This window comes from Topomyia yanbarensis, chromosome 2 (genome assembly GCF_030247195.1).
Source record: "Topomyia yanbarensis strain Yona2022 chromosome 2, ASM3024719v1, whole genome shotgun sequence".
Taxonomy (NCBI): domain Eukaryota; kingdom Metazoa; phylum Arthropoda; class Insecta; order Diptera; family Culicidae; genus Topomyia; species Topomyia yanbarensis.
Window position 1 is genome coordinate 34,371,786 of NC_080671.1, and position 27,225 is coordinate 34,399,010.

Genomic DNA, 27,225 nt, shown 5'->3' on the forward strand with positions numbered 1-27,225 from the left:
CGTATGTTCTATTAAACCGTCCGAGAGATTTTTAAAAGTTTAACATTAGAACACCAACGAAATGGCTCATGTTCAAAAGAAGGAAAGTTTTTAAAGTAGTTATTACTGAAGTAGTAGTTGAATTACAGATGAAGTATCATTTATGTCAACTGGTAATTCAAAATCATTATGATCTGTTATGTCATGCGCTAATATTCCCTGTGGATTATTTTCATGTATTCATAAATTAACAACATTTGGGGTTGGAAAGCGAAGCACTACAATGTTTTTTGGTAAATCGCGCTCTTTGTTGCGACCAATTACTGGCGTACAGGATAAATGCAGATATAGTGCCACGATTTCGACTTTTAATGCCGGTCGGGGCTCGATTAGAGTGGTGGCCTTTCAAATTTTTGTGACCATGATCGTGAACCGAACTAAAATTGCATTGAAGTAATGGAATACGGCCAAGTAGCTCCCTAGTGATTCTAACGTGCTTAGATCGATTACTACAGCGAAAGGCAATATCATGGACGAGCGAATCAACATGATACTTTCAATACGATCTCCTAAAGATTCGTTATTATTATTGAGAACATGTGACCTGTTCAACATTTGTTTTAAACAATCATTAACATACAGAAGTCATTAATTATAAATCTAAACCATTAGCCAAACAATTTATTACCGCCAACCAATTACATTTCGTTTTGTTTCCATGCATCCTTCCAGCTTCATGTATGAAATATCCTAAATGTATCTGCTGAATCATTCGTCGACTCTCCAAGTCGTACAGAAGAGCTGTTAAATTTCATCTCATCGTTCGCAAAACTTTTCCAACCTACACATAGGAAAGAGAAGTGAAGCTAACTGCTCGCTAGAGAAACGAACGAATTACCCAACAATAAAGGTTCCCCCACACTGACGCGATTTTGTCGCAGCGATTGCAAAAATTTCGCGAAGCGACTTGTCGCTAGCAACTCTGCTCATGGCGACAGATGTGCGCTCCCATACTGACGCGAACTTTTCGCGTCGGCTGTTGCGAAATTGCAGCGATTTTTGAACAATCGCTGCGTGCGAGCATTGTGTCACAGTCGCTGGGTGTTCGCCAGATATTCAAGATGGCGCAGACTAATCAACTATTGTCATTTGGCGCATCTCAACTTTACATAAGTTGACCAGAATTCCGAAAAAAATGAAAATAGTTATACGAAAAAAATCGCCTAAATTTCAAAACCAAACTGATGGACGCTTCTATACCACTACCAAGTCCAACAAAACTATTTGAAAACGAAGATTACATACCGTATGAAAGCCAGGTAAATCGAATAAATACTGGAGCGGTAAAATTGAATTGAAAGTAGGGTGGTTGGAGCTATTTACTATAATCCAGTGCTTCAAGTCCTTCGAGAATAAAAAAATATTCCAAAGCGGACTCATCTTTCCAAAGAGCTGATCGAAAAATAGTTCGACGAACCCAACGATTCCGCCGTAGAAGAATTAGTGAAAGCATTGGAAAAACGAAACGTCGGTAATAATACGGATCATGAGAAAGGCCTCCCGGAAAAGGACGATCATTTCTTGTTCAACGAAGATGTTTTAGCATTTTGTTTGAGGGAAGAAATTAACGCCAATGAACGGTTGAACATGTTATGCCAAAGATTCCATAACAATCTGAAATATAAGAATATAAAGTTCATACCGCAAATCGAGCGGGAGATTGAAGTTCCCCACAACATAAAGATAATCGATGAAATCTTGGGTACGGACTCGATCGGAATTCCCATGCGATCAGATGATAATCATGTTTCTTCAGCTGGACGAATAAATAGCAACCTCTCGTCGAGCAAGTTCTGTATGTTGGTTAACGGTATAACCCAATAGAGCAAGTGCACATCAAATCAAAATATACTCACACTAGCTTTGTTCCAGTACAAGGAAATCACTCCGGAGTAAACAGGAGCAAAAAATTCTTGCTCCTTTTTACTCCGGTTTGCTACCAGAAGAAGAGAGTAAAGGAACGATTTTCTCCGGAGTACTTCCAGTTTCTCCTGGAACAGACCTACTGATAGCTGCTCAATTTCTCACGAGTATATGTACATGTATCTGTCCGCCTAGATTAAGAGAACATTCGAAATCAAAACCCCACTGCTTCTGGTCGGATATACGCGCAGCATCGACGAATCATCTGAATACACCTCTATCGAAGACTGCATATCAAGAAGACTGCTAACTGTCCAGAATCTGGAGACAGTAACAGCAACGCCACTTGCGGGTACTTCCCATAGTGATGCACACACACATATACACTTTTACATTAAGCTTCCTACCTTCAGACAATAGAGGTGCTGTAACCTCTGTCGCTTCTCGTTTGTATGGGGGAAGGAAAGAGATATCAGTCTTCTTAATATGTAGTCTTCGCCTCTTTGCTAACCGGATCTAATCTGCCGTATAAGCGAGAGTTAACTTACATCTCCTTGTTTATAATCCTGGTACCGAATGTGGAGACTCCCAAGTTCGGCACCAACGGGCTGGAGTGTGTGGTGTTGCAGCAGACTGGTGCGTATTTATCTGTGAGGAGAGGAGTACCGCAGCGAGTTTCCCAGGAGGGGATGCTACCGCTAGCAATGTTGATCAGTGGCGAAAGGGTCTGCGTTACAAGGCTGCTTGGTCCGATCAACGTTCCCTTTGTGATCGATGAAAACGTGGAGCTAATGATATATAGGCGATATGTTTCGCCAATTCCTATTCACTACAACATGGACGCATGTTCACAAATTGGCGGAATTCGGTCCAATAACCGAGTAATTTTTAATCGGTTCCAAAGATAGACAATATTTATGAAGCCAAGCTTCGCCGAAGGATTAAGGTGTTTTATTACCTTGTTTTACATCTTATTGGAGTACGATGTGTATCTTATCTGAGGACAAAGTCTCCTAACAGGCGATAGTACTTTTGTCATTATACGAGAGAACAACGATTTCTACTTTGTAGATCCAACCAGCGGTAAAAAATACTCCAGCTCCGATACGTACTGTCCTTTAAGTAGAATTTACTACTTTGTCAATCAGGACAACGTCTAGGGAAATATTCAAAAAGAGAACCGGGTGTTCCTGACGCAGCTAGATGTGAACAAATCAGCCTACTGAAGACCGCTATTCAAGCGATCTCATGAAGCTCCCACCGGTTGTATTCACGATGGAATTTACTTGTACAAAAATGCACTGAATGTACGAGATTTGTAAAAAACTATTGAAAAAAAGATTGTTAAGAAGATTGCAATTTGGAGAACGCACCGTAAAATTACATGGAACCGGTTAGTTTATGAAGCTATCAATTGTGTATTCTCGGATGGTATGCTATAGCAAAAAACGCAATAACTGTATTCTAGTTTCAGCCATATAAGTAACCAACTTGCATACGCCCTTCCCAACTTTCAGTCGGACACTAGTCTGGAAACTAATACGAATGGCAATCTGGAACTGTTCAGTCAACTGTTATCCTTTCTTCAATAGTATATACAATATAAAGTATGCTACAATTTAAACTTTAAACTTGCTTTTCTCGAAATCAATATATTGTCACTTAGCCCGGTCTGACGTAACTCCGACCAGTTCGCTCTCAGCAAGACTTATTCATTACCAGCCATCGAAGTTTAGTCTTTGGTCGTGGTTGCCGAACGAACCATCGCAGATCCGGATCGCAAGAATCTGGGGGATTTGTGTAATCCTCTATTTTCTCCACAGTTATTTCCACCAAACCTTATGACACTGTTGCTATAATTTGTATTTTTCGTAATTTTGCAGTTTTATTACGTACGAAAATCTGTTAGTTTACACTGTACATCAGGTCAAGGAAAAGCATTTTTGGTTAAAGTTAACAATTAACATAAGGAGCGAATAATTATTTATAATCTTTTGCGCAGCGAATGCCTGCTCAGCTTTATACTCGTCGAAAGCCTCTACGAAGACAATCCGCTTGATCTCGCTACATCTTACGAAGTAAGATAGCTCATTTAGAATTTTATCCATGGTATTGCTCAATTGGGGGCTTCTGCAGATCATTGTTCTCGACAGTTTCACCGGGTGTCCGACGGTTCCATACAAATAGCTACATTGGACCCACAGTACGATGTACGGGTGATTGGTAGTTAGTTTGCACCGCTTCTCCTTCTATCGCTGTATTGTAGCACAATCTGTATCTGCTTCGTAAGCGGAACTACTCACAGGGGCAATGGTACTCACCCAGCCCAGGTAGTACTTTAATATCGCCGTTAGTAGTGCGCTGATGAAAAAATGTGTATCCTTAATGTCGGCCAGCAATAGCAGGTAACAAAGATCGTTCATAAAATTATTATCAATTTTAAGCGCAGCCCGATTAGAACATGTACTGCTTTGAGTTCCAAGAGTGCACGCAATACTGCTTAGCGTTAGCCACATGGAATTTACCAGTTTGGGTACAGTAAAAAAATCCACTGGGCACTGCTGCGTCATGCCGGCAACCAGCATTATCTGTAGCAATAAATTAACACAACTGTTTGAACAGGTAAGTGAAGGGTTTCTATCAAGCCTACCTGGAGTAACTGCGGCTACCTGTAGCTTGCGTTTTCTTAATCGCTTAATCGTTCGCCATTCTTAAACCACACAGCATTGATTCAAATATACTCATGTGTTCCGAGCTGAATGCTTCAATTTCCTGCAGCATGTCATCGTTTAGTTGAACGCACAGCACAATTCCTAGACGTGCCTTTTTGTGCAAAGGTCTCCCGTGATAATTGGTTGCAGTGGAAAGAACTTCCCCGCTAAACGCTTTTTGTCTAGTCAGTACTATGGTTTCACTATTCCGTCGATTTTTACCACCGGCGCAACCATCGCTCGCTGTCACTTGACTGCTAATGTTCACCGAACCGGTCGTATTGACCTCGATGAAAGCTGCCATACTGACTATAGTCGTCTAAACTTGTGCAATTCAGAGGCTGTGGAATATCAATACTGGTATCTAAACTAAGTCTTCGAAAACACTCGAAATCACTAGAAATTGATGCTAGACTGTTTCGGTGCGATGGCGTGGTTGACTTGATGAAAACGCCCAAGGTTCCGTTCCACCATACCCTGAGTCAAGGCCACTTTTGGTTGAAAGTCTCGGATCTGCCAGATGCTCCAAATGCGCAAACTCGATTGGCGGTGGTGGCCTTTGTCTGTGGTTGTACGAAGTATCATATTACGTCAAAGTGGACGAAGTAACAGTAAACGACCGTAGTGACGTTGTACCTATGGAGCTACGATCACTTTCCGACGTATGTCGGCCGTTGTATAGTGCATTCTGACCGATACTTGGCAGTTCATAGCCCAAGTAGGTGGAAGTGGATACTTTTTTACTGCTGTTGCTGCTACTGTTGGCTACTGAAACACGTAAGCATACTTAATGGTTTTTCGAGTTTTTAATCAATGTACCTTCAAACTGCTGTCCTGGAAGACTATAGGTGCAGAACCAAAAATCATTTCGGCCATCGACGTGGTATCGCTTTTGGTATAGCTGTTGTGCTGATATAAAATTTTGCGATGATAAAATTTTCCACGCTGTTGGATCGCTTTGTGGCTTTGTATTGCGGTACTGCAAGTGGACGTTGTTGCTGCATTGGATTCGCCGGAAATTTTCTCGACCGCACTGGAATCAAACAGTAGTTTACGACCTCGAATGTCACATTCGCAGACAAGAACACGAACCTGGTCAGCGGTGAAAATTGATTCATCTGAGGAATATTTCTGTGTTGCTGAACTAGCACTGCGCTTCTTGGTATACTATAGTTGAAAACAGATTGTTGAATAATGCAATATTTATAGTCAACTGATTTACTATCCTCTCTTCTTGTTTGTTTTCTTACTGTGTCTAGACTGTGTCGAGCCAAAGAGAATAGGGAAAGAGACGAAGAGTGAAAATCAGTCAAAACGGCAACACGCCCTTTATGATGATTTCAACACTAGAATTTTGGCAACCGCTTCTATAGGCAGCACTTTAAATGACTCCTATTATATTTTGAAAACAAACCGTATGTCGATCGATGGATTTGTTTATCAAACGATGTGCATTTCGAAACAAAGAGATGAAATAATTCTAAAGCTTATTTTTACTCATACATATACTCTAGAATGCACCTTACAATCACGATTGAACTAAATTCTGACGAAAATTCAAATTTCTTTTTTGATAGAAGTACAATACTTATCTCCTCCAACTCAGGCATGAGTAATGTTTATTTACATTGCACGATTGGTCTGCTCAATAAAGTATTTTTGGTTTCACACTATTCGTCTCTTTCCCTATTCTCTTTGTGTCGAGCAAACGACCTGCTTCACGCAAAGATGTTTTAAATATAAAGACACGCGGACAAATACACTATTCTCACTGAATGGCTGATAAAACAATCGAAAAATATTTTTTTTTTAATTTTAGGACAACATACGTCGTATTACCATGAGATTAAAATTGAGGTTGTCCCATCTAGCTACTATAGTTTGCAAATGTCACTTTGTGTCGCTTGTAATGCGAAATTCGCGCCGGTGTGGGCGCACATGCGAATCGCACTGTCGCAGGAAGCGCGACGAAATCGCTAAGCGAAATTTTCGCAGTCGCTGCGACATAATCGCGTCAGTGTGGGGGAACCTTAAAACAGCAAACATTTTTGGCACAGCATCATTCTCCTCCAGCCTTCAGCGGATGAAAAATGTGTACTATTAGGCGATAATTCCGGCCCCGTTGGTTCCGGGTGGATGGGTACATATAAGCCTAAACACAAACCAATGACTTGGGCGCCGAAACCGGCGTTACAGAGAAGATGCAGAAAATGATGGCATTGTATATGTGCGCTATTAAATCGAAGCCAATAAAAATTTCATGAGAAACTATACCTTCTGATAGCATTCTAGCTAGCTTGGCATCACAAACTTTGCCGTTGTGGGTCTTCCGGCCACTAAAAAAACAGATCGCCGGTGTTTGCATAGTGTAAAGGACAACTTTCGTACAATAGCTTAACTTTTCTCGATGGCGGGCTGACTTGAAACAAAAAGTTTCATCCCTAGGCGAACGCTTAAATACTGACAGAACTGATGGCCAAGCTGTAGGTACGTATTAATGTGCTACAACTTTCCAGACGATAAGACTGCGAGGAAGCGGGGGTTAGTTGATTTAGGGGAAACTGGATTAGAATTGCCCAACTTTATAGGTTGATTTTATTGGTTTCTACATCGGCAATTGATGGCCGTAAACATATTCTAGTTCTGGTGTCGTGTGAGCTGCAGAGTTTGTCATAATAGACATCTTTATATAGCTGCTGAAAAAAAAATATAAATTCAATGTGAAGATATTTTATATACATTTGATTCCAGTCATACCCCCTATTACGGTATCATTTTCAATATTAGAAAAAGAAATTCTCAATTAAGCTAGCGAGACACTATAAAGCATCCTTTTCAATCTACTTAATCATCGTTGTTGTAAAGCTAACCGAGTCTCTACAACCAACAAGCACCATCATGCCGGAGAGCTTTTGTACGCCGACGTTGCACTTATTCACAGACTTCGTACGCCACCATCGCGTTAAGAATCCCAACGCTTTCAATATAAATTGCGGGATTTACGCTTGGGACCGACCATTCACGGTCCCTGTCTCGCCAGAGTTTTGTTTTACCGGATTATGTATTTGATGCTGACTGCTGCAGAAGATGTATGGGTGTCTTGTGTTTGCTAACTTTATTTTCAACCTTTTCCAATTTGAGAGTTTCGGGGATGAATACCATTCGCTTTTCAGGTGAAAATTGTGTTTAGTATACACGACTCGGCTACGTAGGATGTTTCTTCTTTTGGAGAAAATGCGCAGTATTGGAAGCTGGGTAGACTTATACAAAAATCATTGAAGTGTAAGGGGCTAAATTTTTGCAAAGCATTTCTCTAAAATATTGTAGTATACGTTGTAAGCCATTCTAAATCTTACTAAATGAATGTCTAATTAATGTGTTGTTTATTCTTTTGTTATTTCTTTCTCGGCGACAAGCAAGAAAACACGAGAATATGTAAGCGAAATGCAATACAAATGTCCACGCGATTGAAAAAACGTGCATAACATAAAAACGCTCGAGCTTTTCGCGATAATACAATTTCGATCGCACATGCGATCATACACGCATTCCTATACCGTCAACGTGGTAGCATACTGGTTCTGAGCTCCCACTCTGAAATGCAGAATTTAAACACACTAGACAACAAGTCTCAGGGCGCCATAGTTGTAGACCACAGTGGAATGGGTAAACTTCATTTTAACCGTACGCTCAAATTTAATCACCAGAATGACGTCTCGCGCGAACATTCAAAAGACCACACAAATATGCAAACGGCTACACGGTTTTATAAACGAGTTATAAACACGCTAGCATACGAGACATAAAAACGCCCACGCGATTAAACACGTAAACGTGGAAACGCTCGTGTCTTTCGCGATAATACAAATCTGTTCAAGCGTGCGATCATGTAATCGTGATCATCTGCGCACAACTACATCCACATTTTCACATACATGGAAACACCACGGTGATATATTATCATTTACGTATTTATAAACACTTGAAACCTCTTGTGGGTAAACTAGAACTATCGGAAAAAGCTTATATTTTGCATATGATTACCATTACCAAATACCATTCGAATTAGCGGTGTTCCGAAAAAAATCAAAATTGTTGCCGGTCTAATGGTTATACAATCGAATTTATACACACAAAGTTTCATACACACTAGCATACACAACTCACAAATGCTCACACGTTAACATACAATCGCTCGAACCCTTCGCGATCATCCTTGCACAACGAGGCCCGCAATCTTGCCATCATGAAAACGGACCGGTGATTAAGTGAAAGTGTTTGTACTTATAAGCTTACCCAAGTAACATTTATTTGAGGGTGCGTTGAAAGTATAAACGTAAAAAGGAAAAATTCATTAAGTATAGAAAAACTAAAAATTAGATATTTTTGTGTGAAAAAATTACAGAATGTTATTGAAGTGATACATTATAATGTACAAAAGTTTTGATCAATTCGCTTCATCCAAATTTCTAAAAAAATCGCAAAAAAGTGTCGTTAACGCTGAAACCCTTACCACCCCTACTCTTAAGCAGTGTTTTAGTGGGTGGCATTTCAATTTTTTTTCCAAAGTTCGAAACAAAACTGCTTGAAATTATAAATTAACACGCTCTGCTGATGATGTGATCTTTTCCGTTTTAATTTCACCTTGAAACTCCTATATAAAATCCTGTATAAACTCCTATGCCCCAAGAAATTGAGTTGATATAAAATACAAATTCTTGCGGATTTCTGATTGAAATAAAAAGCAAGAAAACCAAGCATCGCTATTAATTGCTTCACAACTTTTTGAAACAAACTGAATACGCTCTAACACAACTCAATCTCCTCGTCCACCTAAATCTCCAACTATCATATTTTTTTCAGTAGACACAAATCCAGTTCAGTCCGCCTGTGTTTTAGAAATACCTCCAGAAGCATGTTGTCAGATGCCTTAGTGATAAAAACGCATCTCGTATATTCGAAGTATGAAAACTTTATATTTCACTAGGCTCATTACCTCACGCACCTACATACCGAAAACATGAAGCAGGAAAGTAAGTTAATTTATGCCAACGCAACTTACACACGTCGCACCCTACAGTGCACAGTGTTTCAAAAGATCGTTTTCACGATCAAAATTCAATAACTCCTGAACCGTTGGATTTGGAGATTAGATTTCTTCGAAGAAGTTTCTGGAAATAAATAGACGCATCTTTTGATATAATGAGTTAAGTGATTAATTTACCTAAAAGTGAGAGAGAAAACTTATTTCCCCAAATAACTCAGCTAGAAGCTTGCTGTCTTTAGCAAAGTTCTACAAAATGTTGTTGTGAAGAACTTTGCTGAAGATACTAAAGCTGATGCTAGGGGTTATTTCTTATCATCCTACTCTACAGCAGTTAATGCCTGTTCAATTATGAGGGCCCTTCAGCCCCGTAGTGTCCAGGGGCCCCGAATGGTCTTAAGACGGCCCTTAGTCAAATGAGAGGAATTTTACCACCAGTGACCGGAGTTGCGGTCTTTCAAGGTGTCAAGGTATCCTTTTCAAACGGAGCCAGAGAACATCCAGTACCTTGTTTTCGGTGACTCGTCGGAGGTCGGCTACGGAGCTTGTATCCACACACGTTCGACAGACTATTCTGCACCCCCGGAGCGATGCTGAACGATCTTCAGGTGCTACAATAGCAGGAATAAAACTTCCAACTTTAGGAGGGATTTAGAATTTTTATTTAAGCAGTGAGAGGATATATCAACACTCCCGAGGGGATATTGAGATAACAAAACGATAACACCCTCGAAGAGATATTGTCAATCAAATACGGCTAAAACTATAGCTCTTTACCACACTGGGCTAGGATCAATAGCATATTCTTCAGTTTCAGCTCTCTGTACATAGGTTCATCCATGTATGCAGAACCAAAAATCCGGATACGTAATTGCGTTACTACAGGGTAGTTGCATATCAAATGATGTGATGTAATCGGTTTCACAAAGATCACCACATGAATAATACTCAGCGCGCTGAATAGTAGCCATGTAATAATTGAGTTTGCAATGTTCAGTCAGTGCCCTGACTAGAATACTGCAGTTGTGTTTGGAAAAATGCAATAAATTCCTTGACATTTTCGGACTCACATCCGGCAGAAAAGTCTTTGTTTGAACGCAACTTTGCAAGCTACGCCAATAGTTGGCATGTTCGGATGCAGCCCATAAGCGACTCTTGTGCTTTATCCAACTTATCGGCAGTGGTAGAACTGGTTCTGGACCAACGAAGTCAGTCGCAGCACCAGCTCTAGCCAATTCGTCCGCCCATTCATTTCCAGTAATACCGGAATAGAAGTTCTTCAATTTGAGTTCAACATGTGATTACTAATTTCGATCTCGAATCTGCCAAACTAAGTGCTTTCAGGGCTGTCAGAGCAAAATTACATTCTTTCACCGAAAATTGTGTTCACCGAAAAACCCGTTGACGTGCTGATTGTACGCCACACAGAATTGCAAAAATTTCTGCTTGGAATACGATACAGTATCTACCAAGCGAATGAGATTGGTTTGATCTCATTTCATGACAATAGACACCAGAATCGGCTCAGCCTTCCAACAAAGAACCGTCAGTATAACAAACTACGTATTTTTCAAGTTGTCGCTCCATCTAGCCAGACAGCCATTTTTCACAAAGAGGAATTGTTTACGATTGATGGATAGATAGGTGCAAAAGATAACTGTTATACGTACTGTTATACAGCAATCCTCGGCAATCTGCTGGGTTGGCGAAAGATAAAGTTAGAACTATAGGTAAAGGAGCCGCAAAGTACATTTACAGGTGAAACGTTTTGTATACGTGCAAAAACACTACCGTAACATCATTTTTGTTGATTCTCGTCATTCTCTTACCTTCATTGCACTAGTTCGGTCACTATAGAAATTGCAAAAGTTGTTAGAAATAGTTAGTGTAAGCGAAATAGATTAAAGTGAATAAAAGTAAAGTAAATTAAGGTTCTTTAGGAATAATAAAAGTGTTTGTTATAGTAAAAGAGTGATTATTTACTTGGTGGAACCACTGATCATCGTTGTTTGTACCTGCAAGAAAACTTGGACGAAAGGAAATCAACACTAATCAGCTGATAGCTACAAGGGAAACCCCTCGGCTCAGACCACGGATCAAATTTAATGGAACGCGTTTTCGGTAAGGTCACAACATTGGTGCCTTGACCAGGGTAGCGTTCCAAGAAACACGCGGTTGTCGGTTGGAACCATTTTGTAGAAGCGACAATAGCGTAGTCGCCATTGTCAGTAGATCAGCGGTAATTCAGATAGTCGCTATCGCTATCGGATGAGCGAGCCGGATTGTGCTTCGCCATTGGTTTTTTGGGAGTTTGGATTGGACAAACAAATCGGATTGTGAATTCAAGGCCTTTTTATCAGGCTCACAAGGTGAGTACCTGTCCAACAAACTTACTATTGCTTTCACCCCTACCGCATCATTTTTTCACTTTTATTTCGCAACCATCATCGGAGAATTGGTGGCGACATATTTTGGAAAGGGAAAGTAAATCGGAGTTTACTTGATCGATAATCATACGGACCGGAAATCGATCTTTTGGAAGGATTACCAGTTTTCTTCGCCGATGGTGATCACGGACGTCCCCTGCTGCTTTTTGAAACCGGTTGTTGTTATTGTTGTGTACCCGATAATCTTGTTCAAGGCAATTTTAGACAGTCCATACTATGTAAGCTTGGTTGGAAGGTGCTCCCCTTGCGTCGTTTTTGCAGCTATTTTGCTGGATTGAGAGGTTTGACGCCGGTGATCAACGTTAATTTTACGAACCATCGTGGTGAAGGAAGTTACATAGTCCAACGTGTATATTCTATTAGAGTACAGGGCGGAGATCGATTCTCTAACGCGTAATTCATAATACAAGGCCTTGCTGACAGGCTCACCAGGTGAGTACCTGTCCATTCAACTTAAATTTCCCACGACAGGTGCTCTCTTTGGTGTATATTTGCAGCCAGTTACCACACTGCTATAGGAAAGAAGCTGAAGATGAAGATCCACACATGAGATGCCATTGTCGACTTCCTTCATCGGACGGAGAAATTTCTGAAAAGCAGCGAGGAGTTAGACGTGGACCAAATCAAATTTCGTTTAGAAAAACTGGAAGCCAAATGGGATGAATTCGAGGAAATACAATCAGAAATCGAAGGTTGCGTGAAATATAAGAGCAATGTGGATGATCATCGGCAAGTAAGGGCAAACTTTGAAGAAAATACTTCGAGGTAAGGGCTGGGTTGGTCAAAAAGCTGCCTCGACAAACGGGGGAAGCCGGCGAACATAACGGTACCGGCTTTACTAATGCGACCAGCGCCGCAAATAAATTTACCGGAATTTGACGGCTATTATGAAAAATGGCTTCCATTTCACGATACGTTCAGAGCCCTGATAGACTCTTCTCCACAGTTAAGTAACATCCAAAAATTTCTTCTCTCAAGGGTGATGCACTTAGACTAGTCGATTCCTTTCCGATGAGTGATGCGAACTATAGGGTTGCTTGGGACGGCTTGGTGTCAAGATTCTCCAATCGATATCTACTAAAAAAGCGTCATTTGATGCGTTGTTCGAGTTTCCAAAGATAAAGAAGGCATCAGCGGTTGGAATACACGATTTGGTTGATTGTTTTGAGCGCAATACGCAGATCTTGGACCAGTTAGGTGAAGTGACGAGCGGTTGGGGTGCCATGTTAACGCACTTGATGGTTTCGAAGCTATGCGACAGTATTCAGGTACAGTGGGAGGAGCACGTTTCCCAGAACGATGAACCGTCTTTCAAAATGTTGGCGGACTTTCTGAAGACGCAGACTCGGGTGTTGGATGCAGTGTTAGTGGATCAACGAGCTACAGGTTCGAGCTACGCGCCATCGTCGAGCGGTAGTAGAGATCATCTGACAAAGCTTTCGGTCAACGCGGCAGCCCAAGCGTCTGGTCCAAACTGCATGGCTTGCAGTGAGCAACATTTTCTGTCAAGATGTCCTTCATTCAACAATTTACCGGTCGATGACCGGCTACAGTTATCTAATTCAAAGCGACTTTGCAGCAATTGCCTGGGACGAAATCATCTAGCGCGGGATTGCCCTTCAAAATACCGTTGTCGCACATGTTCCAAGAAGCACCACACTTTTCTTCATCCGGGATTTCCTGGAGCTGGCTTGGCTGTAACATCAACAGCGAATCAAGACGATAACGCACCGGCCCCGTCAACTTCTGCCATATCGAACACTGGTGAATCGGTTTCTGGTTCGGCGACAACAATTTCTTCAAACATGGCGGCGAGGTATTCAAGGTCTCACGTATTTTTGCTCACGTTGGTGGTGAAGGTTCAGGACAATTTGGGTAGGGCTCATTACGCGAGGGCCTTGCTGGAATCTGGATCTCAGGCCAACTTGATGTCGGACCGGCTTTGCCAACTTCTAAAACTACAAAGACGTGATAAAAACATGGAGATCGTTGGGATTGGGCAATCTCAACAACAAACAACCTACGAAGTTTCGGCAAATATTGCTTCAAGAATCTTTGATTTTTCTCTGTCGATGGATTTTTTGGTTTTGGGGCAGGTTACGGACAACCAGCCAACTACGTCTCTTCCATAGGCAACCTGGAAACCACCGCAGGACATGGTTCTCGCTGATCCCGAATTCTATGTGTCTGATGCCATCGATTTAGTGCTAGGTTCGTAGTTCTTTTATGATTACCACCTACTCGATGGTGGCCGGCCACAAATTCGCAAGATCGATAAGGAATTACCGGTTTTTATCAATACAGTGTTTGGTTGGGCGGCTGCAGGCGAAACAAATCTTGATGAGGAAGTTGGGAAGGTTAGCTGTCATTTGGCGTTGGTAGATTCGCTAGACAAGGCCATCGAGAAATTCTGGACTATCGAAGAGCTTCCAGAAAAACCACTGCGCTCACAAGAAGAAGAAGATTGCGAGATGCATTTTCGGAACACGATCACACGGGACGAATCAGGACGTTATGTAGCCCAATATCCAAAGCGGGTGGGTTTCCATGAGATGGTTGGAGAATCGAAGGGTACATCGTGGCGAAGATTCGAGCAAATAGAGAGACGACTTGAGAAGGATGCTGATTTACGCAAGCACTACGACGACTTCATGCAGGAATATCGATTTAGGGTACATGAAGTTTGTCATACCAGAAAACGAGGTTCTAAAAGTAGAGAAAACGGTGTGCTATCTTCCTCATCACCCCGTCTTCATAGAGTCTAGCTCAACAACGAAAGTACGTGTGATATTCGACGGATCTGCCAAAACATCTACCAACCGTTCACTGAACGAAGCACTTCTCACCGGACCGGTGATCCAGGACGAACTCATCGTTCTTATGCTTCGGTTCCGCAAGCACGCTGTTGCTTTGGTCGCTGACGTGGAGAAGATGTATCGACAGATTCGCATACATCCGGAAGACACTTCTTTGCAGCGGATTTTTTGGCGTTTTGATCCATCAGAACCGGTGAAATCCTACGAACTTCAGACGGTCACATACGGCTTGGCTCCATCATCATTTCTCGCTACTAGAGTGTTGAAGCAGCTCGCAATAGATTGTGAAGCAATGTACCAAATTGGCGCACGAGCTGTTTCAGAGGATTTCTACATGGACGATTTCCTTTCCGGGGCAGACACTATAGAACATGCCCTGAAATTGCGAGACGAAGTCCAATTGCTGATGGCAGAAGGCGGTTTCCAGTTGAGGAAGTGGAGTTCAAATCGACGAGAGGTATTAAACGATCTTCTGTCGGAGGCACTAGGCGAAACTACCACGTTGCATTTCGAATCGGAGCAGAGAGTAAAGACGTTAGGAGTAGTATGGGACCCAGAGCCAGACGAGTTTTGTATTGACGTTCAAAAGGTAGACGACAATGCACAATGGACGAAACGGAAAATCTTTTCAGCCATCGCAAAGCTCTACGATCCTCTAGGGCTTGTGTCTTTCGTAATAGCATGGGCCAAAATTAGGCTGCAACATCTATGACTAGCTTCTATCGATTGGGACGAACCAGCACCGCATGACATTGTCGCACGCTGGTCGGAATTCTACGCTCAACTTCCTCTATTGCAAGGTTTCAAGATATCCCGTTTCATATTTTTGCCTGGCACGTCATCAAATCAGTTTCATGTCTTTTGCGATGCATCGGAGGTCGGATACGGTGCTTGCATCTATGCTCGGTCGGCCAGCAAGGAAGGTCAAGTAAAAGTTGAGTTAATTGCGTCAAAATCTCGCGTAGCGCCACTGAAACGACTGTCGCTACCGCGACTGGAGTTATGTGTTCCACTTTTAGGGGCTAAAATCTATTCTAAGGTCTCTGCAGCGCTGAGGATGGAGGGAAATCCTTGCTGGTTCTGGTCTGATTCGATGGTTAACCTGCATTGGATACGCGCACTACCCAACACATGGCAAACATTTATTGGAAATCGCACTGCAGAGATCCAGTAGCTCACGCACGGCCACAGCTGGAATCACGTCAAGGGATCCGAGAACCCAGCGGATCACATCTCTCGCGGTATGTTGCCGGATGAATTCACCCAGAGCGTCAATTGGCGGTGCAGTCCGCCTTGGCTTATAAATGACGATCAGTGGCCCCGAAATGATATGCTCATCGCCCCACTCGAAGACGTACTGGAGACGAGAAAAGTAGTAGCAGTAGTTCAAAAAAAATCTCCACCGGACCCGTTATTCGAGCGATTCTCCTCATTTTGGCAACTGGTTCGCGTTACCGCATATATGCGACGTTTTGTAAACGGTTGTCGCTCAAAAAATAGCAGGCAGCATACGTCATTCCTTTCTACGAAAGAGTTGGAGCGAGCAAAGGAATCGTTAGCTGAAGGAGTACAGTCCAAGGAATTCGCACAGGAGTTGAAAGATTTGAAGCAGAAGAAGACCGTATCACTGCAGTCATCACTAAAACTGCTACGTCCGTTTCTCGATGAAAAAGGAATAATTCGTCTCTGGGAAAGAATTCAACACTTCGACGGAAGCTACCAGACTACACATCCCATAGCCTTACCAAGCAAGCACCCACTCTCTCGCCTCATCGCAGTGCATTTTCACACCCAACATTTTCACTCTGGCCCTCGCATGACATTATCCGCGATTCGTCAAGAGTTTTGGCCTACTCGAGGAAGAGATCTAGTTAATGTCGTTTGTCGCAACTGCCATACCTGCTTCCGACCCATCCTGTCCCTGTAACCCAACCTCAAGGTCGATTACCTAAAGCCCGTACAGTGCCCAGTCGCCCTTTTGCCGCGACCGGTGTAGACTATTGCGGCCCGATGTATCTAAAATCCACCCACTGGCGTGCCGCTTCGCGAAAAGCATTCATTGCTATATTTGTTTGCTTCGCTACCAAAGCAGTCCATCTCGAACTTGTGTGCGATTGTTTATTACTTTGCTATTACTTACTTACGGGAGCGGTGGTTGGCAAGTCTAGTTTACAATTGTATAACAATGTAGCTATTCAAACAGGGTTGCTATGGTTACTAATAAAATCCACTTGTTTTGAAGTCATACTGGTTCTTTAGTTAATAACTTTTCTCAACGAATTTTCATAAACTTGCAATGTTCCCGGAATGTGTTCAGTAGAAGAATACCTTTAGAAACATATAGTGTTCTAATTGATTGATTTATGAGGTGATTTTTTAAGAATTTATTTTTAATGTTAACCGATTTTCCATACAAACTTCCATATAAACTTTGAAATTTTTAGAGGGTCCGTAGACTCAACCAATCGGTACCAAAATTTGCACAATTACTAAGGACCATAAAAGGAATCAGTAGAGCCTGGTGGAGCTAAAAGTCTAAAATTGAACCAGTCTAGTGCATATACTTCCAAAATTTATCGTAAAATGGCTAAATTAGAAGCGTTTCAAACCTAACCACTTTTCGGTACATAATAGTTTTGCTGATTTTGCAAATTGCATTCGCTTATCGAAAACTGCTATTAATCGCCTAGTGGACCACATTCATGATCAACCACAACTATCGTGAAATTGAATTATTTCCTCCCTCTTTACCGGTCTATTTTTTTTTCGTAAGCTTGAGATGAAAAATTTAATTTTCGCCTAAATATCACGTGAATAAGAAATCGCTGAATAAGAGTCTAAAGACTTCCGTCTAGAGTTTGAAATTAGCGCTCGTTTCCACGACAAGCAGATTATCGCACATCTTTCTCTTTCATAGTAGCCACTTTTCACCTTTCATGAAATTGAGAAAAGTTTCTCACAATGTCGTACAGAAGCGTGATAATTTTGCGGGTTTCGATTCTCGCGAAAACCAAAGAGCATGCAACAAATCAATGTTATGTCATAGCAATTATTTTTCCAGATTCTTGATTCTACAAATTAGTTAGCTCCAATGGATGAAATTTTGACGAAAACACTAGGAATGCCACGTTTTATATTAGCCGCTATATCATCTCATAGTATACCACAAGAAAATACCTTATCGCAAAGCAAACTTAGAAGTAGGTGAAATATGGCCTACTTCTGTTAAAGAAGAGGAAAATTTTAAATTCTCCTGTATATTCATACCGGAAACCCATAAGCGACTTGAGTCCTCTTTATCGTCATAAAACGACTGTCGAAATAATAAAAGTACACATACCATTTTCCGCTTCTTGAAATATGTTCACACGAATTTCAATCATTGCCGTGCCAAACAATGGCAATTCATATTTTCAATGCATATACCATACCAGGTACTTTAAACGGTCGTTGATGTTGAAGGCTGGAAGCGAGCACGGAACCAAGACAATAGTCATTCTTCCACATAATTCACGTGATTGAAAAGCAATTCTATTGTTTGTCGTTAGAAAAGTGATTCACGGTTACCTTTCGGCACGGTGTGCGAGAAAAGGATTCTCGTGGATGTAATTCACCGAAAACAGGTTTCAAATTGAAGAGAATGATTTAAAGTTAGGCTTATGGAGAAAAATATTAAAACAGTTCTGATGCTGTATTTAAGATGTGTGTTGTTGTTCATATATAGAAAAATAGTTTACAAGATGATCCCAATGTTCAGCTAATTCGAGGGATGCCACACACATAATACACGAGAATGGAAATAAAAGGATCCGGAAGCTTTGCCTTCAGAAGGAAAAAAACAGCAGGGTAAAGCTTCCCTATTTGCATACTGAAATTCCATACTTGTGAGAGGATTTCGGCAGATGGAGAAAGCCGGCGAAAAATGTGGGGGGTACCGAGAAAAAACCCAACAAACTTTTCCTTTGCTGCTACGGAAAAGGCAAGCATGAAATTATGTAAAACAAATACAACGATTTGAATTTGATTATTGAGCTTGTTTTTGCTTTTTCTCGAGGGCTATAAAATATTTGCAGGATCTAACGAACCTTGCGTGGCGACTTTTCATTTGCGAAACTCATCTTAGGAAGGATCTTACTAGAATAATAGGATAGAATTTTTAGCTTGAGAATTCACACTCGAAAAAATGTGCAGGGTTTTTCATTCGTTTTCGTATTCGACCAACATTGATTGTTTTAGAAACGAATGTAGGAAATTTATGCATAAGCATCATAATCTGTTTTTTTTTCGGAGCTAATCCGATTTGTTGTAAGGACATTTAATTTGCAAGGGACTGAAGAGTGCGAAGTATATTTAAATATTAAGAGCCAAAGAAGAGCAAGGAGGTGAAGGAAGAAAGTTTTGAAAAGCGTGGAATAGCTTAGAGTTTCCCGGCGGCTTAACCCTTTTATTTTCTACCACAGGAATCAGGATATTTTGGCATTTGAAATACAAATCACCTGATTCAGCGGCATGTTCGGACGAGCGTATAGTAACTTTGTTCATCATGCTGTCGGATCCGACGGTTACTTTACGTTCGTCCGGACATGCCGCAGACTCAGGTGATTCGCATTTCAAATGCCAAAATATGCTGACTCCTGCGGTAGAAGACAAAGGGTTAAGTCACCGGCATTATCGTTTTTCCATACTCGACAATACAAACTACGGGTTGTTAAGAACAGTCACCATACCAAAATATGTTCTTTTCCATATACATTTTGACAACATACCATTCCAGAACCATACATGTATATTTTAGAGTTAGCGATGCATTAAATATTAGGTGGAGAAAAAAATATCTCTTCCTTTTCACATATCAATTCTATCGATTAATAAAGTTTTATTTTGTTACACCCCATCCTTCTGAAGAAAGCTTCGTTGACACTCAGTGGACTGACGCTTTATCCAATTGAGCTAACGCAGTAATATTGAGAGACGAGGTTTTTTGGCCATGTTAATCTACAGGTTTCTGAAACATGGTAAATGGATATGCGGATGATAGAGACCACCAGGGCAATCCTCTGGCACAAAAGTAAAATGTAGTATACAAATCTTCAATATAGGATACACGGAAGATATTGGAAATGGTAACTAAAATGAGTATGGTAGTATAACAGTTGAATTATAATGATGGAATTGTATATCAGTAGTATTCCCAATATGGTGAGTATTATATGAATAGTTTAGAAATGGTTCCAACGATTTCTGGAATGGTATTTATTTATACGGGTATTGACGAAAGATTTTTATCATTTCCCATAGCCACAAATAAGACCAAAACCAGGCAATCTATTTTTAACGCCAAAATGAATAATTTTAGGTCAATAGTATCTTCGGAGAATTTGATGGATGTAATATGGTCTTTCTTTTGGTATTATTTTTTTTTTGCTGATTAATCCATCTACGAGTGAGATAGTTTCATAAATTTTTTGGAAGAGATTGTATTGAAATGATGTCTTTAGCAAATTTGTAGCTCTTACTTTTGCGAATAAGTTCACTGAAGACATCAAATATCTATTTTGAATACTTTAAAAGTTATAGCTTGTTGTTTGTGGATTACCCTTTGTCGCCCATTTATTGTTCAATATAGTAGTAAAGCATTTAAATTTGCCAAATATTATTTCGATAAATCGCTAGAAATAACCGCCGAACAATTCCAAGTTGTCTAGATGGAACTTGATCACTTATTGATGTAAAAAATTTCATTTGCGCGAACCTGATAACTGCAAAGTTTCTAAGTTACAAACATCGGATAGATCTGAAACATATCTTAGAAAATGAAAAGCTATATATATATATATATATATATATATATATATATATATATATATATATATATATATATATATATATATATATATATATATATATATATATATATATATATATATATATATATATATATATATATAACTCCAAGCAACGGCGTAGCCAAGAGATGGCGTCAGAATTCAACCCCACCCCATGTCACCCACCCTAAAAAATAATTGGATTGATGAGAATAATTCAATGATGCTGACTGACTTCATTCAATATTACAATAATAATTATAAAATCAGTACAATGATAACCTGTCGTTTTAAACATCATGAGGACTTTTGAAAAGTTGTGGGAATGGGATCCTGACCTGTAACTGATCTATTGGTCTTGATCGAACAGTTGTCTAATCACATCAATATCAAATACCTGCCTGAAAACATTCCAATAGACACTCATTCCAGAGTTCTGAAATCAATCATAATCCTCAGATTTCCTATCATATTGAGCTCACTTTTGAATGGATGTACTGTAACATGGATTAGGGTCTTCTTAATAGGAAGCGAAGTTGGAAACATAGAATTGCTCACCGAAAAATTGCACAGCATTCAACATTTTCTGAACATGTCTTTATTTTGGGAATGCGTAGAGTTGAGACGAAAACGTAATATGATTAATAACGAGGATAATTCTTTCCGAAAGTAGAGTAAAACTTATGAAAAATAGCGTTTTACGCTCGACTCTAGCAGGTCCTGTCCATTTTGATGAGCTTTTAACTTTTGTTGCGTTACCAATTATATGAATAGGTAAAATAAATGTATGCAAACAGTAATTTAAGGTCAAGATTACATCATTTTGCAACCGCCAATTCCGGAGGTTTAGTACCTTCGATGAATTTTACAAACGTTAAACAGCACATAGATGATGTGCTTTGGCGTTCTATCCTCTAAGAAGTATTTATGGAGAATTTACTCTTCAAACAAATTTAGTTTGAGACTTAATGTCTTCAGCAAAATTTTGGGTAATGCTATTACAAACCACTTTGTTGAAGACATGAAGGCTCCGTGTGTTCAGGGTATCAACATATTTTAGGCTATTTTTACATTTAAAATAAATTATTATTATTTTACTGTTTATAATTTTCTACTATTTATAAACAATAAATTTTACATTTTATCCAAAACTTGAGTTTGTAAAGCTCGCAATAAAAAGTTGTTTAAGCTGAAAAAAATAGATTAAGGAGCATTTCGTAAATATCATTATAAAACTCGATATATTCCCTACACGTAGTATTCATTTCTGCAAATAAAGTTGTTTCAAATGGTAGTCTCAACAAATTCGCTAAAGAAACGAACTCTGTTACTATTTTTTGAAAAATTAATTCTCCATAATTTTAAAACTTCAAATATGACGGTTTCGGAATTATGCCATTTGGAGATTAAGTTCGATTTTCACCAAACCCCCACCAAACCGAATTTCTAGTTACGCCGCTGACCCTAAGTAAGTTGAAACAAAGTCGTTCTACACTCGTTCACAAGAAACTTCTTCGAATACTGCCTATTTATTACAATACAGTGAAGACCCCATTTGATTAGCCCCCGATTTTATCAGTCTCATATGAAAATAAGTTTGGTGGGCTCTAGCAGATGAACAAGGCTGAATTTGAGTAAACCCTGTCTTGTACATATTTTTCTTACCGTAAAGATGCAAATATGCAAAAAGAAAAATTCATTTTTTTTTAATTTGCGCTAGAAGGCCCATTTAAGACAAATTTATATTATATAATCAGAAATAGCGATGAGACTATATCAAGGAAAGGGAAGAATATTTTAACAGTTTCAGTTTATTGTAAAGAAGGAAGAAATATGTCCCGATTTGGTTAGCTTAAAACACACCATGAGGCTGATAAAAACGGGTCTTCACTGTATTGATTATTCACTGTGTCCCACATCAATAGGTACATCCCATTTCCTGAGGATATTTTCTTTCAATTGCATCGAACTACGCCACTTTTTAGGTAGTTTTCAAGGGGTTATTTTATCGCTTTCTTCGAACATTTTGGTGAACCTATTCCTATTCGTGCGATAGTTTATGTTAGAAGGGCTTCTTAAATTAATTGGTATACGTAAGGGCTTATATGTTGCAGATTGAGAAAATACAGAAATTTTCAGCTTTTTTTCCTACACAATATTACAAAAGCTTTTTAAACAACTTTCCCTAATGAGGTTGTAAAAATTAAAAAGGATTTGAGAATTATTAATAGTTTTAGTAAACGGAGTAGTAACCGTCGCTCCACAAGGCAGTTTATTTTTCATGACTTGCGGTGAGCACGATTTCTCGAATAGCTGAACTTAAAATTATGGAATAGAAGTTAGTTTTTAGAATTCTTTACAGATTTAACCCGCCGAAAATCGCGCAAATCGCTCGGAATGAGACCCGCTGGGGCCCTAAAACGATTTCGTTAGATTTTCAGAGCAGCGTGTACTCAGTGCACTAACACAAGTGACGGAAGGTTATCGAAAAATTTCGTAGAATCGAAAATTCCAGTGATGATGATTTCCATTTACGAGTTTCGAGAGTTTTTTATTTGTTCTTTGGCACTAGGATGAGCGATAATAATTCAAATCAATGATACTACTAGGAAGTCACTTTTAGTAAAAGTCGATATCGAAGTAAAGTTTGAACCATGCACGTATGCACTTCAGAGGTAGCGTGATATCAAGAGCTACAATTTCAGTTTTTAGTTCTCTGCATGTGTTATCTAAAACATCGCGAAACACAAAGTTCTAAATATTCTCAATCGATATAATATCAGAAGAGAGTGATAAGAGTTATAAGAAATGTCTCCTCACACTGTTAGGTGGATTAAAGACGTTTTCTTGAGTACTATAACTCTTAATATTGAACAATATAGTTCCCTCTAGAGGCAGTGGTACGATCACTGTCGCCAGTGCGATAATCATGTGTTCTTCCTAGTCCGCTGGGTTTGTACATTCGGCCGGAGTCTCAAGGGTTGCAGGTCCGAATCCTGCCTTTGGGAGATTTTTTTTTCACATAATCGCTTTCGTTTATCTCACCATTTAAATCTGTTTCCCCCTTTGGATACCACCAAGAACAAATAAGAGTTTGCTACATACACAGGGTGACAATGGTTTACATGAAAAAAAAATTCACAACCTACACCCCCTAGCGTCGTTCCAAATCATGAAAATATGACACTGTCCAAATTTGAGCGAAATCGGTTAACCCTATCCCCTCCCCCAACGAGCTTAAAGTTTGTATGGGATTTTTGGCCAAAATGTATGGGGAAACACTCACAGTTCACATTATCGCCCCTAGAGGTCGCTGTTAACTTCCGAACACGGACTTAGGAAGGAGTTAAGCTTTTGAAGATATGCCGAACAAGTTAGTCGAAGATTGCAAGACAATCCAACCAACCGTTAAAGAGAAATGCTCTACAACTTCGTAGAACATCAGATTGCATTATCTCTTACCATTGTATAGATAGGCGTATTACCTTGAATTTATTTTGCTCACTGGCGCCACCATGTGGTGGAATTTTGCATTTTTCAAATGAGAGAATAAAGTATTTTTTGCTACTTTACAACTTTTTTTTTTTTTTTTTCAATTTGTTTATTTGATAAGGCACGTATGCGTTAGCTTAAAGGTGCCATTTTTTCATTGTTTTACATTTTGAATTTCTTAAAACTAGGGGGTTACACATTTCAATATTATTTTGTTTTATATAATGAAACTAAAAAAAAAACTTTACAGCTAACTTATACGTATAAAAGAGGGTATAATATAATATTCGTAAGATTTGGGGGACGGGTCATTTTGTGTGTTCTTTGTATAGTAATTCACTTTATGATTTTTAGAAGGGAGATTGTAGGAGAAATTAATTATTAACTAAGCGGAACATTTTACAAGCTTATTTACTAGAAATAACTAGAAAGAGTGGTTCAAGATTAAGGGGAATTAATTAGGGCTATTTTAAAGTAGTGGTACTGTTGGGCATTTCTTAACGAGATTAAATATTGATCAACTAAAACTAAGCACTTAAGTTTTGGGAATATATTCAAGGGGAGAAGGGGGTGAAGTCATACATCTGTGTATCAGAGACATGGGAGGGAGAGCGGACAAGGCTGAAGGGGGGGGGGGGTGAGATATAAACTTTCAGTTTCCGGCATCAGGAATTAACGGCCAGGATTACAGATTCGAACGGATTGATCAACTAACACTAGAAGATAGGGGGGCACATAAGTTTTGGGAAGATATTCAAGGGGAGAAGGGGTGAAGCCATACATCTGTGTATCAGAGACATGGGAGAGAGAGTGGGCAAGGCTGAACAGGGGGGGGGGGATATAAACTTTCAGTTTCCGGCATCAGGAATCAACGACCAGGATTACAGATTCGAACGGATGTATCAAGTATTGGGACGCCGGGCGGTTTTCCTCGAGCCGGCAGGGGTTCCTCCAGACGATTTCGTAGTACGGCTCAGATACGGATCGGGAACACACCGCGCTGCGTGTGTGATGTACTGTAGATCTCGCGTTGTTGGTTCATTCGACAGATGTTTTGTCTCGTCTTGGAGTCGTATCAAACCATCGTTGGGGTACGGTAGGCGGAAGAGGGCACTTCTGGGAAAATAAGAGAAAAGATAGGGGCATTTAAATTTGGATATTGATGGTTTTGAGGAACGTGTATATAAGGGACATGTAGAGAATATCGCGGCTTGCTAGTACATCTCGAACCGGGACATTGGGTGATCTTCCTCGGGCCCGAAGGGAATCGAATAGTTGAGATCTGGCAGAACAGTACTCGGCGCATGCCCAGACAACATGTTCGATTTCGTGATAACCGTTGCCACAAGCGCAGATACCGCTATCCACGAGCCCAATACGCCGGAGATGTGTGTCCAGCGTGTAGTGATTGGACATGAGCCGAGACATCACGCGAATGAAATCCAGACCCACATCCATCCCTCTGAACCAAGGTTTCGTCGATACCTTAGGGATTATCGAATGTAGCCACCTTCCCAGTTCACCATTGCTCCATGAAGTTTGCCAACTTTCGAGGGTTCTCTGATGAGTGATACTGAAAAATTCGCTGAAGCTAATTGGTCTTTCATATATGTCACCTTGTAAAGCGCCCGCCTTAGCTAAAGAGTCCGCTTCTTCATTACCTGGAATGGAGCAATGCGAGGGAACCCAAACTAAGGTAATCTTGTACGATCTTGCAGACAAAGCACGGAGGCGCTCCCAGATTTTCCCCAGAAAATATGGAATGTGCTTTCTAGGTTTCATTGAACGGAGAGCCTCGATTGAGCTGAGGCTATCCGAGACAATAAAGTAATGATCGGTAGGCAAAGTATCAATGATCCCAAGGGTATACTGAATAGCAGCAAGTTCTGCGACGTAAACTGAAGCAGGATCATTGAGTTTGAATGAGGCGGTGAGGTTTTGATTGAATATACCGAATCCAGTGGAGCCGTCGAGGCTTGACCCGTCGGTGTAAAACATCTTGTTGCAGTCGACTTCTCGAAATTTACTATAAAAGATGCTTGGGATCACTTGCGGACGTATGTGATCCGGGATTCCACGAATCTCGTCTTTCATGGATGTGTCGAAGAATACAGTTGAATCAGAAGCATGAAAGAGATTGACACGGTTGGGATAGTATGAAGAAGGATTGATATTTTGTGCCATGTAATCGAAGTACAAGGACATAAATCGGGTTTGAGAATTGAGCTCGACAAGCCTTTCGAAATTTGCAATTACTAACGGGTTCAAGATATCGCATCGGATGAGCAATCGATATGAGAGTTCCCAAAATCGATTTTTCAGCGGAAGGACGCCCGCCAGCACTTCGAGACTCATCGTATGGGTCGAGTGCATGCAACCCAAAGCAATACGCAAACAACAATATTGGATTCTCTCTAGTTTGATGAAATGTATGTTCGCAGCGGAGCGGAAACAGAAACTCCCGTACTCCATCACCGACAATATTGTTGTTTGGTACAGCCTGATCAGGTCTCCTGGGTGGGCACCCCACCATGTTCCGGTTATTGTACGGAGAAAGTTGATCCTTTGCTGGCACTTCTGTTTCAGATACCTAATGTGACATCCCCAGGTTCCTTTAGAGTCGAACCAGACCCCGAGATATTTGAAAGTTGAAACCGGAGCAATAGTTTGACCCATTAATTGAAGCTGTAGTTGCGCTGGTTCACGCTTCCTTGAAAATACGACTAGCTCAGTTTTCTCCGTGGAGAACTCGATACCTAGCTGGAGGGCCCAAGCAGACAAATTGTCCAAGGTATCTTGCAATGGTCCTTGCAGATCGACGGCTTTGGGACCTGTAATAGAGACCACACCGTCATCTGCAAGCTGCCTTAGCGTGCAGGAATTGACAAGACACTCGTCAATGTCATTCACGTAAAAGTTATAGAGAAGGGGGCTTAGACATGAGCCCTGGGGAAGACCCATGTAGCTAATTCGTGATGTCGATAAATC

The 27,225-nt window shown here is 40.4% G+C and overlaps 1 protein-coding gene and 1 pseudogene across 3 annotated transcripts in view; one reads left to right on the forward strand and one right to left on the reverse strand.

The window, feature by feature from the left end:
• LOC131682539 (transient receptor potential-gamma protein) overlaps window positions 1-27,225 on the forward strand; it is a 526,333-nt gene that overhangs the window by 88,484 nt on the left and 410,624 nt on the right. The window lies entirely within an intron of this gene.
• On the reverse strand, window positions 2,883-10,498 carry LOC131679412 (folliculin-interacting protein 2-like; annotated as a pseudogene).